Raw genomic sequence first — 6,237 nt, forward strand, 5'->3', positions numbered from 1 at the left:
ATAGGGTCTTAACACTTGGTTTTGCAGTAACTCTGTGATTCCAGCAGGTATGCAAATTTTGATTCCATACCTCATGTTTTTATTTCGATGTAAATGAGATGTGGAACCAAAATTTGTAGTCCTGTTTGGCGCCATATAACCTATACTGTGTTGGTGCGCCGTAAAACCCAAATAAATAGATAAATAAATAGAATAACAATAATGACTTTTACCATAAGAATGTCGAACATACAATAAGAATAACGACATATACTATAACAGTGGTAAGACTTAGAATATGAATGACACGACATTGAATAACAATATCAGAAATACAATAACAATAACGAAATATAGAAATACAATAATGACCTTTACCATAAGAATATCAAGCATACAATAAGAATAACGACAAAAACAATAACAATGGTAAGACTTAGAATATAAATGACACGACATTGAATAACAATATCAAAAATACAACAACAATAACGAAATATAGAACATCAATAATGACTTTAACCATAAGAATATCGAACATGCAATACGAATAACGACATATACAATAACAATAGGAAATTTTAGAATATGAATGACACGACAATAACAAACATACAATAATAATAACATAATTATATAAATAATTTAGCAACGTTTGACATGCCATACTTTATCTTATTGTGCTAATATTATATCTTATTATGCAGTGATCTGATAAATTGGTAGAGTTTAGAAAGGAGAGGCTAATAACTTGACGAGGTGGCCGAGTGGTTAAGGCGATGGACTGCTAATCCATTGGGCTCTGCCCGCGTGGGTTCGAATCCCATCCTCGTCGAACAACTGTTTTAATAGTTTGTCGAACTTGAAAGAACTACAGCTGAAACAATGACGACAATTTACCCTCTATATATCGTAAAATTGCCCCACTTTATTTCACTGTTGCGTTTCTTTTGTTTACAAATTTACGTGGAATTAAAAATATACGTGGAATTATATATAATTTCAACGTGATTACAAAAAAAATTGTTATACAAAGTTAATGCGTCATTCATCTTAAATTATTTTATAATATATGAAAGATTAATGTTCATCTATTTTCTACTTTAAATTAATGTAAAGCATATAATGCTTTTTCATTGTTTAATTTGATGTACTTTGTTCTTGGACTTATATCAGTGTTGCTTAGAGCAGTCAGCTGTTTAGATAAAAAATTAAGTGACTTTGCTTGAGGGGATCGATATCATTAACTTAGTTTTGCATTTATAAGGAAGGCGAACAATAGTTTTAATGCAAGCAGGATTGAAAAGTTACGGAAATTAAAATACGCTGACCCAAAACGATATTGGCAGATTATAAATGGAAAAACCGCTAACAAGATAACACAGTCCCTCTTCATGAATTTTATAATTATTTCAAAAATTTGAATGAAAATATGGCCGAAGACGGTGAAAGTAATGAAGACGAAAATCACGTGAATATAAATGATACAATAAATGAGGAAATCAATGGTATAATAACCGAAAAAGAAATTTTAGATGCTGTAAAATCTCTCAAAAGAAATAAGTCCCCAGGGGTAGATGAAATTTTAAATGAACAAATTAAATACTCTATTGGTCCGGTGTTAAATATTTACAAGAAATTGTTTAATATTGTTTTAGATAAAGGGGTTATTCCAGAAAGCTGGACTCTAGGCCATATAAAAGCAATATATAAGAATAAGGGAAATCCAAAATTACCTGAAAATTATCGCCCAATATCACTTTTGAGTTGTCTCGGAAAACTTTTTACATGTATAATTAATCATAGACTAAAGAAATTTGCAGATAGTTCGAACTTGATACATGAAACGCAATCAGGCTTTCGCAAGAAATATTCAACCATTGATAACATTTTTATCCTTAAAGGACTAATTGATATCGTACAGTCAAACAGGAAAAAATTGTTTTGTTGTTTCGTTGATTTCAAACAAGCTTTTGATTCTGTGTGGAGAGTCGGACTCTGGCAAACATTGAGACAAGAGAACATAAATGGGAAATGTTTTGATGTTATACAAAGTCTTTATAATAACACCAAGTCAACAGTAATAAAGCATGATTCTACATGTACAGTGTTAGAACCATAAAAGGATGTAATCAAAAACAGTTGAATCAAGAAAACTTTCCATCATGTTAATTAGTGTTTTGACGAACTATCCGTTGTCAAATATTAATAGAAAACAATTATTAGAAATAGGATTTAGCAAGAAATCAATTTGTTTTATGATAATGATGAAAAATGTGGCAGCCACACTATTATAAAAGGCATTATGAGCCTTTAACGATGAAGTCAAATAAAGCTTTTAAACCTTATACTTGCAAATATTCTGTGTTACTTGTATATATTGACAATGAACATAAATAGACGAGGTGGCCGAGTAGTTAAGGCGAAGGACTGCTAATCCATTGGGCTCTGCCCGCGTGGGTTCGAATCCCATCCTCGTCGAACGATTATTTTACCGAATGTTTCCCTCAAACATAAAATAATAACAATTCAAACTTATATTAAAATATCCAATGTTCATCTTTCAGTAAAATATTTTATCTTTAGATATTATGTGTTTTAACTTAACCAAATATATAAATGAGTTCTGTATGTAGAGCTATATATCACGCAATAACAGTTCTTCCAGTTTTTTTAGCGCTGGTACACATTTATACTATGTTTATCTATACATGTCTACATTGTGTACTACCTATTGTTCAATGTAATCAATCTACAATAAATGATTTTGTGAAAAGTCATAAATGCTCTGCATTGGACCTATTCTTCTTGAGCTCACTTTCATCCGTAATTTAATTCTGTCCATCGAGATGTATATCAGGCCACCTTTTTTGAATCCTTGGAACAAAGAACCTTTGAAAGTAGGATTATCTGCAGATTTCAATCCTATAATAATTGCATACCCAAAAGCCATATTAAAGAATGATTGTCTTGAATATCCATAACCAGTGTTTGGCGCCATATAACCTATACTGTGTTGGTGCACCGTAAAACCCAAATAAATAAATGGACATGCATGCCATATGGTCTATCAAGCATTTCTAAGAATAGGGGGTAAGGTCCATGACTGGCGAGGGTGTAAACAGGTTACAAACATAAACGTCTATCTCTTAGAGTATTATTGATAAACAAAAATCTCCAGCTGCTTTCTGTACACACAGACATGCCATCTTCGTTCACTGCCTTAAATGCAAGACCAATTTGAGCTGGATTGTAATTTCTTCTCTTTTTCTAAGGATGGCCAATTGTTGGAAACAAAAATGAAACAAGAAAAAACAACATGTTTCATGATCTTAAATGATCTCATATATGCAAATATGAAAATGTTTTCACAGGACCAATTTGACGGAGCTATTTCATCATAACACCGTAATTCAGACCGGAGATTTGGTTGAAATGAAGTAATATTCACTTGGGAATGATTGTTTACTGGAAATTTTAATGACAAAAAGCATACAATATTAAAAAAGTCATTGTTGTCACTTTTGATGGATTTGGCAGCTAGAGGAAAATGTTGACAGCACACCATGAAAACTTCCGGTATGCAAATGGCACGGCGTAAATGATATTTTAAATTAGATATTTCGTATTATACCGGTTACTGGTATACATCGGTATTAGGGTCACAGAGCATAAAACGTGTACGTGTATTGGCATTTTTACACGCCCGTGAAACTGGATGTATTATGGAAACCCTTTGCGGAGGCGGATGGGCGACGTCCACTAAAGTTCCCCGGTCTTTAACTTGAGCAGTTCCTGTCAAATGGTCACCAAACATGTTTGTAGGCATAACGACGCTGGCAAGTTTGATAACCAGTTTGATTGTCTCAATGGGTCTAGAGTTATGGTCATTGAATTATTACAAATTGCTAAAATTGACAGTGTCCGCTCCCTAACTTGAGTAGTTCTTATCCAATGTTCACCGAACTTTATCAGAACATGTAATGGAATATCATCTTTGCCAAGTTTGAAAACTAGCCAGACAGTCTTTGTCACTCTTTATTTATGGTCATCGAATTAGCTGAAATTGAGAAAAAGGACAAATTATCTGCTCTGTAAGTACAGTTTTTCGAAAGTCAAAATAATTTACGAAGACGGGCGTATTTTGGGACAGTTTGCTACTACTGTTTATGTTAAAACAATAAAATGTGTAACTATTTAAATGACGGGGGTTTCTCTGCCTTTACATACTGATAATAAGGCTACACGACAATAGGTTTGTCGATTATTGAACTTGTCCAAGATCTTGCAATGAATGTGTTTAATCAGAGTTGTTATATTTCGATCTCTTCAGATCGTTCAACACGACATTTATGTTGTATTTGTGTACTGTTTAATGTTTTAGCTTGATAATTTCGGCCTGGGTTCCAATACTCTGCTTTAAAAGCTTTGGACATTGCTTAATCACTCCTTGGATATGGTGTCTGCTTCTTAATTTTTAATCTTTTGGCAGTTACTGTGATATGCAGTCTCCATAACCACATATCCCTTCTCTAAAATTCCAGTTTACTTAGTTCTGCCCATTGTTTTCTTGTTTAGGGCACAGCCATTTTTTTATCTGGGGACCGTACGCCGCTTTTCATGGAATTGCACTTTGTACATCATTTAGGGTTCCATGTGCACCGCCCTATGAATACATCTGCGAATGTCTCTAAATTACAATCTGGTACTTACAACATATGTAAATATCGAGTTCTTCTCAACCCGGGGCTAGAGGGCGTGGACGATAGCTTGCACTTCCGCTACCGTCCATGAACAGGCTCAATCCAACCGAGCCTGCAGCATTTTCGTTTATATCGTTTTGGTCTACCTGTGGTTTTCCACTTTTTAATTTTATGAAACTGTCAGGAAGATTTCTAAAAAATGTTGCCCTTAAATTGTTAACAATGAACATTTTGACTAGTTTAAGGATTATTTGAAAAAATCTTGCCAATTATCAAAACTGAGATCTTGTAGCTATATATTTTTCATAGATTGCTGAGTAAATGATATATGTAATGTGTTGACAGTAAAACTTTGGACTGACGAAGGACGGAGGATTGTCATAATGTAAAAATGTACAAAGTTAAAGAAAAAAATAGACAAAGGCAGAGCACGCGTGTACTTCTCATTGACAAAAAAGACCGTTGACAATTTGGTTGTGCCTTTTATTCAACAGTTTGTATAATACCGTGAAAGCAAAAATTACGAAATAGTTCTTTTATTAAATGACAATACAATTGATGCTTTTGACAGCATTATTACCCGACAGCAGTTAACTGTAATAACTGTACTATCTCTGGGAGTCAGTGCCAGACCAATTACGAAATGGGACATCCATACTCTTATGTAGCGCTTTCCGTCTGCATCAGTTTCTTCAAGGCGAACCTCCGCAGACAATTTATGACGTCAAATTGTTTGACGACCTCGGCGTCCACCGGTAAAACTTTGCATATTGTTGTCATATATCAATTTCCCAGTCTATACTATATATAGGTAGCACATGGAAAGTCATTTTCAATATTACGCCACAGCTTTCTTTCATTTCATAATTTTCCATTATAGTGTAAAACAGACAATAACATGACAAAATGATATTGATGATAATGATATTATTCTAAGCTGATTACAATTGTACATGCCAGTAAAACATTCCGGGAAATCGTCGAATTTGACTTGCAAACACGTTTTCCTAAATTCACAATGTAACGCAAAATGCTGCATCGGATCATTTACAAATAAAATTTATTTTTACTGAAAGAAATATTTTAAATTCCGCACATAATTTACTCATTACTTTTGAAAGATCCATTAATTTTAGTGTTTAAACTAATTAGATTATTTTAAATCGGGAATTTTATCAAGCTGAATATATTCAACCCCAGTCATAGCAAATTTTGTGACTTGTCATACTACATTTTCAAATATACTCATTTTGTTCCATCTGTGCTTTGTACATTTTTCCCAATGAAAATCTGCTTCTATTATTGAATATGTATCACTATAATCACAAGTATCATGAATGACGCTATTGTTTTCTTATTATAAATTATTAGGTAATAGTCATTAGACTGCTGGCGGCAAGTGATTTTGCCTTTGCGACCAGTGCAGGCTGATCTTGGTCTCCACTGTTAACTATTCAGTCGGTAAATTTTCATGAACATCTTTATGATTAATATGTGGTATTGCCCAAACTAAACTAATGAACCAGTCCATTTTAGAAATTTAGTAGGCTAAAGT

The 6,237-nt window shown here is 33.3% G+C and overlaps 2 non-coding genes across 2 annotated transcripts; both read left to right on the top strand.

The window, feature by feature from the left end:
* The first annotated feature begins 732 nt into the window (after window positions 1-732).
* Trnas-gcu (transfer RNA serine (anticodon GCU)) lies at window positions 733-814 on the top strand. Its single transcript has one exon. It is a non-coding gene; the product is annotated as a tRNA-Ser (tRNA).
* A 1,564-nt stretch (window positions 815-2,378) lies between these two features.
* On the top strand, window positions 2,379-2,460 carry Trnas-gcu (transfer RNA serine (anticodon GCU)). The gene has a single exon. It is a non-coding gene; the product is annotated as a tRNA-Ser (tRNA).
* The last annotated feature ends 3,777 nt before the right edge of the window (window positions 2,461-6,237 follow it).

Source organism: Mercenaria mercenaria, unplaced genomic scaffold (genome assembly GCF_021730395.1).
Source record: "Mercenaria mercenaria strain notata unplaced genomic scaffold, MADL_Memer_1 contig_2925, whole genome shotgun sequence".
NCBI lineage: Eukaryota > Metazoa > Mollusca > Bivalvia > Venerida > Veneridae > Mercenaria > Mercenaria mercenaria.